Source organism: Globicephala melas, chromosome 15 (genome assembly GCF_963455315.2).
Source record: "Globicephala melas chromosome 15, mGloMel1.2, whole genome shotgun sequence".
Lineage (NCBI taxonomy): Eukaryota > Metazoa > Chordata > Mammalia > Artiodactyla > Delphinidae > Globicephala > Globicephala melas.
This window is the reverse complement of record NC_083328.1, coordinates 70789040-70803111: the sequence shown is the minus strand read 5'-3', so window position 1 is coordinate 70803111 and position 14072 is coordinate 70789040. Positions and strand designations below refer to the sequence as shown.

Below are 14072 nucleotides of genomic sequence, written 5' to 3'. Positions count from 1 at the left end.
AAATAAACATAATTAAGATTTCTAGGAGCATTTTATAATAAAGTAATTCCTAATTTTTCTTTGTAGATAGATCAAGCACCTCCAAATTACAAATTCCTATATGCGGTGAGCGCTTTAGTTAAAATGAATACTTAAGTAAATTAAGTACATGAACAGCCTTAGGATAAGCTGACATTATATATTCCGCTAAGTAGGCAACAAACCATAGTGCCAAATGGAAAAAGTGTATTTGCAAATAAATTTCAAAAACTAAGTTAACTTTTTATAATTAAATACAGAAAATATATTGATTTGCTAAAATAAATAAGATGTGATGTAGTAACACTTCACTATAAAGAATGCATACCAGAACATTTATAAATGGTGAGTGAATCTTATTAAGAATAGTTTACTACAATAAAAGTTGGCCTAATAGAAGTGCATATTGTGAAGCACTATGGGTGGTATATGTTTTGCCACATACTTTTGTTACCTTGAGGTAGATAATACGTGTACCAAATTTGGCAGTCATTTCCAGTTGCTGCTGGTATCATGTGTTTTTAAGAAATGTGTACAGTATGAAAAACTTGAAAATACTCATGAATGAAAAATGTTTTAGGAAAAAAATATTTTCATGCAATTATGTACAGTCTCACTGTGTAAATTCAAGGCAAGATTTTTGTTTCCTGTAAAACAGATCATTGTTCTATGAGAGAATGTTTTTTACTTGTCTTAGTGCATTTCTTTTGTCTCCTCCTGCATTGCATTATTTTGCTCTATTCTTTATTTTTGTGTGCAAACGACATGCCAGTTAAAATGAAAACCATCTCACATGTAGGAAAAAAGTCCGGATTCTAAAAACCAAGAAAAAATCCTTTCTAAATGACACCATCTGATTCAAGTTAAAAAATGACTTAAACATTAGTAATAAAGAAGACAAAACACATTTCATGAAGAATACAAAAAGAAATGTCTGCTGAGTGTTTTAGTTCAGATGTTTCAGAATGCTGCTGCATGTTTTATGAGGAATCTGAGGGGAAGATTTCATAGCAGAAGGTGTTAATGTGGCCTGTGTTGACTTAAGTGGTGACCCAACTGGACTGTGAAACTGTGGGATGCCTATGGATTCAAGCTCCTTGTTAAAGAGGAACTCCCCACTGCTGTTCAGAAATCCTTCCTCATTTCCTCTCTCCCCAAGCTTCCCATCCTCTACCAGCTCAGTTTCTAGCATTTCAGTATCCCCTTTCCTGCTAAAGAACTTGTCCAGGTAACTGGTGTAAGTGTTTTCCTTTTCAATTTGCTCATCCTTCTTTACCTCACAACAAAACTGATTTATGAGGAAACAGTCCTCCCCACCACCCACGAACTGGCTATCCCAAGAAGACTGGTACAAGCCTTCTAATTGAGCCAAATTGGCCATTCCTTTTTCCTGTTTTTCTCGGCTTACTGACTTTGATATCAAACTTTTCAATTCTAGTTGGGACACTGAGCTAGTCAAGTCATTTAATTTGTCAACAACATCAGTAGGCTCATGTTGTGAACTAAGTTGAATAGTTCCTGCAATAAAGGAATCAAAGTCAAATCCCTGATTCTTTTCCCTTTCTTTTTCAGCCAGTTGCTGCGATGCTTCCTCTAGAGCTATCTGGGCTTTAACCAATCCATTCCTTTCACATTTTGACTTGCCTTTCTTATCAGATTTTTCTTTGCTTTGTTCTTTCCAATTGGAAAGATCTATAATAAGCTTGGGTTCATAGTAATGATTAACTTCCCTCTCTCTCCAGACTAAGTTATCTAAATGTGATGATGACCTCGTTTTGTAGTCACAAATATGGCTACGCTCCAGATCACAATATTTGTTTTCATGATGATCTGGGTATTGCCAACAAGGCTCAGTAGAGTAACTGGTGTCAAAAGCAGGATCCTCCAAATGCTTCTCACAATCTCCATCCAAATATTTTCAAGGATCGACTTGTACTTCTTCTTCATCAGTGACATGGCACAGAGCTCTTGGGTCAAGCTGAACTTCATCAATATCAAAGTTGTTACGTATAGGCCAATCATGCTCTGGAAATTGACAATCATGGTACCTTTCCCAGTTATAAATGTGACTATGAGTTTCATCCGTAAGCAAAATATCATCAACTTCATCTTCAATACGAAAAGGATGACTTGAAATTGGCTCATCCATTGGAAAAGAATAAATGCTCATGTAAGGATGGGAAAGCGCTTCTTCTGCTGTCAACCGATCCATGGAACTAAATGTCAAAATTTGTCCCAGGAAATCCAGTGCTTCTTGACTAATTCCCAGAAGCAGCTGAGTTAAAGGTTTGTGTGGCTCAGTCATGTCATTTCTAATGTAAACTGGAATTATGCTGAGAAGCTCCTGTCAATCTTCCTCATGTACAACAGGAATAGACTCTAAAATCAGCTACATCTGTTCAAGTTCATGGGCACCTGCAAAGAGGGTTTTACCAGTCAGTATTTCAGCAAAGATGCAGCCTGCCACCCACATGTCAATGGCTTTAGTATAATTATTAGGAGAAAGTAAAAGACGTGGAGATCTGTACCATTTAGTAACCAATCCTTCAGAAAGATGACCCTTATGGGAACAATGGGGATCTATGATCCGTGCAAGACCAAAGCCGCCTATCTTCAGCACCAAGTCTTCAGTATTGATGAAAAGATTAGCTGGTTTGAGATCTCTGTGCAGTACGTTTGCTGAGTGAATATATTTGAGCCCACGTAGCAGCTGATGCTACAGCTGATGAAAAGCCTGGCATGCTCTTCCAGTAACGGGCCCTGCTCCAGCACATTAGCCAAGTCTGTCTCCATGTACTCCTGAACAGTGTAAACACTGTTCAGCTTGGTAAGACCCCACAACATCTGTTAACTGGCTTCCACTAGGACCAAGAATTTCAAACACCTTCACAATGTTATCATGGTCAAGTCTTCTAATAATTTTGATTTCACGTAGAGCATGTTTGACACTCTGGGGATCAGTAAGGACAATTTTCTTGACGTCACAGTCATTTTGTCACAGTCATTGTCTACAGCAGAAAAAACCAAGCCATTGCCTCCACAACCCAATGGTTTTAAGTCCATATACCTAGAGCCCAGATCAAAACCATGAATGTTCATGAGACTTTCAAATTTCTCTGCCATTTTGAAACCCTTATTATTGCCTTTTCCTTCTGAATTGTTGAACTTGTGTAAATAAGGAAGAAAAGTGGCCTCAAAAGGAAAGATCTTTCAAAAATGTAGAAAAAAATTAATTTTGCTTCCACAGCAAGATGGTTTCGTTGCATATGCCAACCAGGCCTGTTGAGTTCCCCTTAGATTTAAAGCTCCAATAGCTCTACTCATACTGAGAATGAAAAAGATTGCAGTACTCATAGTTCAAGAAAGGGGCAGCAACTTTGCAGATATTTAAAGAAAACACTCAAGAAACTCAAACGGAACGAAATGACCTACTATGCACTCAGATTTACTGTGCTGAAGGATTTAACATTTAACAAAAATGTGAATAAATATGCACACAACAGGCTTCTATGAACATTCTCCTCACAGGGCAGATACATTCAGTGATGGACTGGTCCTGAGCAGCCAGCATCACTCTAAGGTGCTGGTAAGCACTGTTTCCCTTTTGCTTCTTTTCTTCCTTTGTTGCTGTATATTTCAACAGGAAGCCCTGGTGGCTGTTGGTTAACAGATGTCTTTTGTTAGTGATCAGGTGGCTCCAGCTCACCACAATCACAATCAGAGCTAAGGTCCATCTTACTCTGATACAATGGGACTTGCCGACTCATCTAGGGAGTGCGGGGGCCCACGGACAGCCCCCAGTGTCGGCTCGGGTCTCCGGCTGTGCTGCCAGCAGCGGCATTTCCGTGGCTCTCTCTTTGCTGTAGTCACTGCCATGTAACCAAGAAAAATTCTTTAGGCATCTTGGGCATCTAGACAAAAAGATTTTATTATGAGGTTATAATCAGACCCTTCATCAGCAGTGCTTTCTGCCAGAAACAAATGGTGTAATATATTCAAGATACTCAAAGAAAGAAAGTATGAGTCAAAGATTTTATATCCAGCAAAACTGACTTTCTGTAAAGAACTATTATCAACCTGAAAGCACTCAGGGAGTACTTTCTCCATGAGCCCTTTCTGAAGAGTCTACTAGAGAGTGAGCTTCAGGAATGGTTAAGCATTCAATATATATCTATTGGTAGAACTAAAGCTAAATGATGGTAAAAAGAGAGACAATAAAGCATGTAATGCCTATATGCTCTAACAGTGTAGCTGTAGTACAGTCCCTCAGAGTGGTAGAGAATGGAAACGGTGTATCAAAATTTTTTGTATCCATTTTCAATATTCTAATTGACAGTGGTAGTTTTACTAGTTATTCTAAGACTGTTGTATGTGTAAAGTGGGCTAAAGCAAATCAGTAATTATAGAATCTTTCAATTTTATCATCTCCTGTGTCCTTGAAAATCAAATATTCTAAGTGTGGAGGGAAAGGACATACAGATGTAATATAGAAGAGGTTAATTAAAAGCCCTGTAATGCTGTATTTGCATTGGAAAAATCAGTATGAGTTCAAGAGGTGCCTTTTTTAAAAAAAGAAATGCATACTATGTATGTATATACACACATACATATAAATATATATACATACATAAAACATACATATGTATGTATACATATATACATATTTTTATATGTGTATACATATATATGTATATTTGTATACATATACATATGTGGTTATATTTTATATATGTATATATTTATATATAAATATTTATAGATATAAAATACCTAGTTCTATCCACTAGAAAGGCATAGAAGCAATGACTATTCTAGTAGTACCTACCACTCAGATTCTAGTTTTGAAATGCCATTTTCTATTTAAAAAAATAAAAGGACATCCTGGAGAAACTGCTGATTCTAGGTCAGCAGCAGGAAATATACAAGATAAGCCTGGAATATCTTGTCATATCAGACAACAAGGAAGCTATCAAAGGCCCTAGGGTCACATCCAAAGGACTCAGAAACCAACCTGAAGATGGGACAATTTCAGCTGCAACAAAGACAATAACTGCAATCGACTGAAACTCATCAAGTATGTTTCAGTCCCTGAGTTCATAATATTTGGCAAAAACACTAATTGCTTACCTTCTGAGGATGGCATTGCTTTTCCCCGTGCAAACTCTACCACTGGGTAAACAGTCATAGATTAAGAAAAGCATCTTCTTATGAATTTATTACCACTAATACAGGAAAAAAATGATGCAATATTGTCATTTTGCAACCTGCAATGTATTAATATATCTTAGCCATTGTACACAACAGCAGCTAACATCAAGAAAAGAGCAAAACTCCAGCCATCTATGTGCTTCTCAATAAAAGAACACAGAGCTGCCTGAAATCATGCCAACAGGATGGAACCTAGGTCTGATCCAGCTGCTAATTTGCAGGAAATGAAGAGGTCAAAGGGCCATCCTGAGCTGTAGTATGAGGATGCAATTGACAAAATCCAGACTTTGAGAAACTGTCCAGGTCAATCAGCCTCAGTTCTTCAACAGATAAACTGCAAGGGAAAGAAAGAGATATAGACGGAAACTTTGGATTAAAAGAGGCCTAAAAACATATCAGATTTTTTTAAAATGGGCAAAACTAAACTTTAATGTCTAGGGATGCACACTTGGATGATTAAACCACTTAGAAATGCAAGGGTAGGGACTTCCCTGGTGGCGCAGTGGTTAGGAATCTGCCTGCCACTGTAGCAGACCGGGTTCGAGCCCTGGTCCTTGAAGACCCACATATCGCAGAGCAGCTAAGCCCATGCGCCACAACTACTGAGCCTGTGCCCTACAGCCCGCGAGCCACAACTGCTGAAGCCCGCACGCCTAGAGCCCGTGCTCCACAACAAGAGAAGCCACCGCAATGAGAAGCCCACACACCACAACAAAGAGTAGCCCCCGCTCGCAGCAACTAGCGAAAGCGACGAAGACCCAACGCAGTCAAAAATAAATAAATTAATAAATTTTTTTTAAATGCAAGGATAAAATTACTATAAAAGTCAGGTAAGTGGTTACTTTTGTGGGGAGGGAGGGGCTATGACTGGGATTGGGTACATGGAAGCGCCTCTGGGGTGGCTGCAAAGTTCTATGTTGTGATGGGGTGGTAAGTACAAGGGTGTTTCCCTTGAGATAACTCACTAAGCCACAATTTTAATTTGTATGATTTTCTGCATCTGTAGTTTGTTTTACAATATAAAGGTTTTAAAAATGAAAACATAAGCACCTACCTCACTGTGTGTTTGTGGATGTGTGTACGTATACACATCTATGAATATATGGCTTCTGGGAGCACCAGCTACATAGTAGGTACTCACTAAATATGAGTTCCGGTCCCTGTTAATCCTGTCAAACACCCTTACCGGTCTGATTTCAGTGCCATGACTAACTTGTGTGACTAATCAAAAGTAGTTAATGCTTATTAAGTGATTATTATGTGCCAGGCACTGTTCCCAGTATATCTAATCTAACTGACTCCTCATAACCCTATTATTATTATTCCCATTTTACAGAGATGAAAACTGAGACTCAGAAAGGTTTTCCGTGGCCACACAGAAGGTGAGAGTAGCCTGGTTTTGAACCCAGGCAGTCTGGCTCCCCAGTGGCTCTTACTATTTTCTATAGGTGCCCAGTGCCCCTGTTTGTGATACTAACCCTCCACCCCCCTTATAGAATGCCTGCCAATGTCTGTGCCATCCCTTGACACTCATTACCTGAATCTCACAACAGTCCTAGAAGGTGCAGATGCTCGTTAGCCTGCATTTGACAGATGAGAACTCAGAGGCGTGAAGGAACTTGCCCAAAGTAAATGGCCGTGTCATGGGTTTGAATCATGGTTGGGGAGGGTTCATACTCTTTGGCCCTGTCAATCTGAAGGACGAAATGTTCCCTGCTCTTAACCGGATGCTCACCAGATGGATCTGACCCAGTCTGAGGTCATGGGTTGCCCAACCAGCCATCCAGTGCCTGACTTGGCTTAAGAATTATCCAGACCGGGGCTGGGAGAAGTCAGGGGCTTGGCGGGTGCCAGATACGCCTGACCCCATCAGGGAGTCGTGCGAAGCTCGTGATCTGTGGGCCCCGTGAGCCAGGGACTTCGGTTTCTCTGTGCGCCAAGCTTTTTGCTCATAAGAGCCTCGGAATCAGGACCCAGAATAGAGCTGGTCACCTCTCTGACTTGAAATAAAGACGTGCCGTGGGCTGGCTGTGTGGATTTCCCAGAAGAGGTGAGAACCCAGCTGTGTTTTTCTGGTCACACATTGATTTTCTAACCTGAGTCAGCGTGACTGCTTGGAGGCATAGGCAACTGGGCTGAAGCACTTCCCTAACAGGGCCTGGAATGGTGAGGGGACCAGGAGGGATGGAGACATCACACCCCCTGCCCCCAGTACCACCCGAAGAGCCTGTCCGGCTCAGCCTCACTGTATTATTTACACCCAGAAGGACCGAGTTCTTACCAAATACCAGGCACTGTGCCAAGCACTTCATAAGTATTCACCCAACTAACCTCGCAAAGATTCTATTGGATAGGGGCTCTCACAAGTAACACTTGACAGGTGAGAAAACTGAGACCCAGGGAGGCAAAATCACATAGAAACAGTCCCTCGAAGATGGAGTTGCTGGTCCGTGACTGTGGACCCAGAGTCAGATCCGGCAGCGCTTTGGAGATTCACGACATCACTCAGCCTTCACAACAGGCCAGTTAGGTAGGTATTGTCACCTCCACGAAGATATGAGAAAGCTGAGGCTCAGGGAGGTGGATGTGACTTGTCCAATGTTTCTAGAAGGTTCTGCCGTGACAGCTAGTGATCACTTTTCAAGAGCACAGTCCAAAGTTCACAACTGATAAAATTTGGCCGCGGTCACTCAAAACCCCTGTATGGGGGGCTTCCCTGGTGGCGCAGTGGTTGAGAGTCCGCCTGACGATGCAGGGGACGCGGGTTCGTGCCCCAGTCCGGGAAGATCCCACATGCCACAGAGTGGCTGGGCCCGTGAGCCATGGCCGCTGAGCCTGCGCGTCCGGAGCCTGTGCTCCGCAATGGGAGAGGCCACAACAGTGAGAGGCCCGCGTACTGCAAAACAAAAACAAAAACAAAAACCCTGTATGTATGATTACTTCCACTTTCACCCATGTTTTCCTATGATGGGAAGAGGAGCACGGACTCGTTTGGGGGCCATCTTCTGGGAAGGGTAGAATGGGGTAATGGGCACTCTTCTGCAGGAGGTGACTATGTGGAGAGGCTAACATGTGACCCCTGTGGGGGCCTTGTGGTCCGATGTAAGCAGAGACATCTAGAGGCTGGGAGAAATGGGCTGCCCAGCTACACTGGTGAAGAAGCCAGAGAGTGTGGGTGTGCTGAGGTCAGGCCACACGCCCAGGTGCTTCAGGGCAAAGTCCGCTTGAGTATTTCCCATGAACCAGCATGGGCAGAGAGCACATATAAGGGGCCATCTTGGGCCCTGTCCCATAGGACCTTCAGCAAGAAGCTAGAATTCGATGTTAGATGCCTACGGGCTGAGGAAGGAGTTGCTAGGGACTCCCAGGAAGAGACCCCCTTGCATCCATCAAGGTCAAGAAGGGCTGGCACAATGGCCATTACCATGAGCCCGCAACAGCGTCCCATGACAGAAAGGGGCAGCTTTATTTTTTTACTTTTTATTTATTTATTTACTTTTGCAGTACGCGGGCCTCTCACTGTTGTGGCCTCTCACTGTTGTGGCCTCTCCCGTTGCAGAGCACAGGCTCCGGACGCGCAGGCTCAGCAGCCATGGCTCACGGGCCCAGCCGCTCCGCGGCATGTGGGATCCTCCTGGACCGGGGCACGAACCCGTGTCCCCTACATCGGCAGGCGGACTCTCAACCACTGTGCCACCAGGGAAGCCCAGGGGCAGCTTTAAATGTCTGCTGGGCACAGAGAGCTCAGAGCCAGCCAGGATGGCGGCAGGTCAAGTGAGACCCTCCTCTCCTTTCCCTGTCTCTACCCAGCCCCCTTGGCCCCATGTGTGGGAGAGGGGAGGAAAAGGAGAGGCGCTACCCCCGCTACCATCTCCAGGGCAGCAGTGGGGCTGCCAGGCTGAAGCAGTACCAGGCAGGGCCAGGGGAGAAGGTCTAAACCCAAATCAGGCTTGGAGTTTTGATTTGTAGCTTGACTGGACATTCTGATTGCTAAATTGATATTGTGTTTGTGACCTAAAGTGACCATAGCACTGTCAGTTTCTAGAGAGTGAGCAGAAAAGTAATGGGGATGGGTTTTCACCTAGTGGTGGGGAAAAGTCTCTCCACTGAATACATTTTAAAAGGGACATTGGAAGGCAAAAATAAAAGTGCGTTTTGATCATGCCACAGGTAAGGTTTGTTCAACATACTGGTCGCAGCAAGATGGAGAATTATCCACAATAAGCCTGAGAAGTGAATGTTACAGAATGCCCTAGAGCTTGGTTCATTAGGCAGGCAAGACGTGTGAGTGCTTCTGGGAACCTCTTGGGTCCTTTATGGGGCCCGCACGCCCATCCCCCCCAGATGCTTCAGTTGTTGGCTTCTAATGGCCTACTGTTTCTTCTTCTCCTGAGAACTGTGTCAGGAGTCACCTCACCCGCTGAGTAACTCACAGCCAATGGCCAGCTGGTACCGAGGGACAGGAACGAAAGACCAGCCCCCTCGCAAGACTTCACCTGAGACCACATCCCTGCTCTGTTCCCTCCCTATCCGCTTCCCTCCCTCCCTTATAGGTTCCCTCCTTAATAAACCAAAGTACCCAACCCTGCCTCAGGCTCCACTTCCAGGGAGCCTGCCTGAAGACAACCGGAGCCTCAGGACATGCTTTTTCTTGCCTCGCTGCGGCATGCAGGATCTTAGTTCCCAAACCAGGGATCAACCAGTTCCCCAACCGGGGATCAACCCGTTCCCCCGGAAGTGGAAGCACGGAGTCTTAACCACTGGACCACCAGGGAAGTCCAGGGCATGCTTTTGTGATAGGGCCATCTTACTAGTTCTGAGCCAGGTCCTCCATTAGCAAGACTTGTGGACCCCAGATCGGACTGACCTAGGTTCAAAACCCAGCACAATCACTTAACTGCTGTGTGCCCTTGGCCAATGTCTGCTTACTACACCTTAGTTTTCCTCATCTGTAAAATGGAAAAAAACAACCACCACCTCACACAGCTTTATAAGGATCAAACATACACAAACACCAAGCACAGTGCCTGGCACCGTCAATGTCTCTATTATTATTCCTCCAGGCTAGCAGCACTGACCCCATGCAAAGGAGGCAGCCTTTACCATCTAGTTGAGGATGCTGGGTCCTGGGATAAGTCGCCAGACCGTGGGATGGCTGGGGTTCAGTTGTAATAAAATAGCCGCCTTTAATGAAGCACTTACTGTGTCCTAGTCTCCATATGTCCTAGTTCACTGTATCTTCACTACCTTTCAAAGCTGACATGATTATCTCCATTTTACACATGAGAAAACAGAGGCTCAGGAAGTCTTAAGAAACTGTTTATGGGGTCCACAGATTAAAAAAAGAAAACTAGTGCATCTAGAATGGCTAAAATTGAAAAGGCTAACTGTAGCAACTAGAACTCTCATACACTGCTGGTGGAAGTGCAAGATAGCACAACTACTTTGTTGTACTGTCTTGCACTACTTTGGAAAATAGTTTGTAGCAGTTTCTTAAAAAGTTAAACATATACTTATATGACCCAGCAATCATACTCCTAGGTATTTACCCAAGAGTAATGAAAATATTTGTGTACTCAAAGACGTGTACCTGAATGTTCTTAGCAGCTTCTTTTATAATAGCCCAGAATACTGGGGAAAAAATGTCCATCCACAGGAGAATGAGATAAACAAACTGTGATATATGTATTATTATATATATATACATATATATATATCACAGAATATATATGTATATATAATTTAGCAATAAAAAAGAACAAACTATTGCTATGTGAGCAATATGGATGAATCTCAAAATAGAATGAAAAAAGCCAGACAAAAAAGTACGAACTGTGTGATGTCATTTCTATAAAATTCCAGAAAATTTAAAGTAATCTATAGTGAAAGAAAGTAATCTATGGTGACCATGGTTGCCTGTGAATGGGGATGCAATGAGGAGGGGACGGCTTATAAAGGGGCCTTAGGAGAAAATTTTGGGGTGATGGAAATGTTCATCATCTTGATTGTGGTGGATGAGTTCATGGGTATGTGCAGATATCAAAATTCATCAAATTATACAATTTAAGTAGGTGTCATTTATTGTATATCAATTATACTTCAATAATGCTGTTAAAAAAAACATCTAGAGAGTGACACAATTAGGATTTGAACCCATGTGTGTCTGATGTGAAATCACTTGAGCTGATAAGCCAGTAAAAGTCCTCCTTTCTGGGCTGGAGACGTAGAACCAGTCCAAATGGTACCACCTCCAGGAAGGCTTCCTGTCCCCTCTAAGGAGAACTGTGGCCTTTCGGAAACCACATCCCCTGTGGCCTCAGCCCACACTGCCCTCTTACCTGCCTTGAGGATTTGTCAGTGGCTCCTTTCTCCACTTGGGAACCTTCCCTTGTGTCCTCCCCCATATTAGCCTCCTGGTTGAGAGCCCTGCACCAGAATCAGATGGACAGGGATTTGAATCCCAGCTCAGCCATTTACACCCATTGTCTGACCTTGGATAATTCCTTACCTCTTTGACCTTCAGCTTCCTCATCTGAATAATAATAGAAGCTACTTCAAGATTGCCTCAAGGATCAAGCGAGAGATAGTTCATGTTAAACAATTAGCGTAGAGCCTGGTGTGTAATAAAGCACTCAATAAATGTTAACTATTATTGATCTTCACCGGGGCAGTGGCTGCTGACTGTTGAAGTTTCTCAGGCTTTGAATCAAGTACTTACTGCCCCAGCTATATTTATCGACATGGAAAGATGCCCAAAGCATACTCTTGAGAGGAAAAAAGCAGGCTATACAACCATATATGCCTCACAGGTCATTTTAAAGATTAAAGGGGAAAAATGGACATATATCTCTTAGCACAGTGCCTGCACACGTGAAGGGCCCACTGAAAGCTAGCTGTGATTATTATTATTATTCTTTAACATCTTTATTGGAGTATAATCGCTTTACAATGTTGTGTTAATTTCTGGGCTTTCCTGGTGGCGCAGTGGTTAAGAATCCTCCTGCCAATGCAGGGGACACTGGTTCAAGCCCTGGTCTGGGAAGATCCCACATGCCGCAGAGCGACAAAGCCTATGTGCCACAACTCCTGAGCCTGTGCTCTAGAGCCCACGAGCCACAACTGCTGAACCCCACGTGCCTAGAGCCCGTGCTCCACAACAAGAGAAGCCACCATGATGAGGAGCCCGCGCACCGCAACAAAGAGTAGCCCCCCCCCCCTGCTCGTAACTAGAGAAAACCCGTGCGAAGCAACAAAGACCCAAAGCAAAACAAGACAAAAAAAAGTTGTGTTAGTTTCTGCTGTATAACAAAGTGAATCAGCTATATGTATACACATATCCCCTCCGTCTTGCTCCTAGCTAGCTGTGATTATTAATGTGAAAGCATTTCTGTAGCTTGTCCAATGCTACTTTCAAATGTTATCATGTGAGTTCCTGTAAAACAAGATGATGTTTGTCATCGCGCTTTGACAATGAGTCGGAGAGACAAGCCTGTGCATTCCCTTCTGCCCTCCTTCTGATGCAGTTCAGGGGGCTATTGTGGGCAGAGCTGGAGTTGAACTTGGGACACATTGGTCTCCTGTGGATTCTGGTACTTCCTTATGTGGTCCTGGAACAAAAGCAAAGCAAAGCATTGCCCTTTGGAATTGAGACTCCAAGCTTGGATAAAGGTTGTTCTTTGCAGGAACTGAGGTGCTATGACAACGTATAGGCACTCGAGGGCGCTCCAACCAATCTACAATAGAGAAAATTACAGAAGGGGGTGATAATAATGCAGCTGTTACATTTAATAGTAGCTTCTGTTTACTGAGTTCTTACTATGAGCTCTTCAAATGTGCTAAGAGACTCACAAACTTTATCTCATTTTACCCTTCCAAGCACCCCATCAGTTAGATACTATTACCAAAGATTTTAAAGATAGGGTGTATTGCTCTTTAGAATTTAAAAAATATTTTTATGGAGTCACAATTCACAACTTTTATAAACTGTACAAACACTAAGTGTACAGCTTGATAAATTGTTGAAAGCGTACACACACAGGTAACCCCCACACACATCAAGATATAAAAATTTTCTAACACCCCTTCCATTCACCCCCACTCTCACCCAAGGCAACCGCTATCCTGACTTCTATCACCATTTATTCATTTTGCTTGTTTTTGAACTTCGTGTAAATCATATCATACATGTGCAATGTTTTGCGTTGCGAGGTCTAACGCATAAAAATCCAGGACATCAGTTAAATTTGAATTTCCCGTGGGACATATTTATGCTAAAAAAAAATTCTTTATCTGAAATTCAAATTTAACTGAACATCCTATATTTTATCAGGCTACTCTAGTAGTCTTTTTTTTTTTCCTAGTAGTCTTTTGTGCCTGGTTCCTTTTAACATAGTTGTGAGATTCACCCACGTTGTTTTGGTTATTGGTAACTTACTCTTTTTCATTGCTGTGTAGTATTCCATTCCATGACTATATCACAATATATTTATTCTTTGTACTGTTGAGGGGAAGGGAAGCTTACTCTTAGAAAGGCAGCCTAGATAGTGCTAAGCAGTGCACTCTGGCATCAGGTGCCTAAGGGACTTGAATCCTAGCTCCCCCTCTTCCTACTTGTGAGACCTTAGCCAAGTGACTTCATCTCTCTGTGCTTCAGCTGGTTTGACTTTAATGTGGGCTGATAATAGTACCTTGGAGGTTGTTGTAAGGTTTAAAGGAGATATTACATATATGTCTCTTAGAATAGGGCTCGGTACAGAGTTAGTACCTGATGAATGTTGCCAGTGTCATGGTACCCATTAGACCTAGGACAAAATTGAAGTTCAGAGGCATTAAGAGACTGGCTGAAA

The 14072-nt window shown here is 42.9% G+C and overlaps 1 pseudogene; it reads right to left on the bottom strand.

The window, feature by feature from the left end:
• Positions 1 to 629: 629 nt before the first annotated feature.
• Positions 630 to 3193, bottom strand: LOC115845499 (mitogen-activated protein kinase 6 pseudogene; annotated as a pseudogene).
• Positions 3194 to 14072: the final 10879 nt, after the last annotated feature.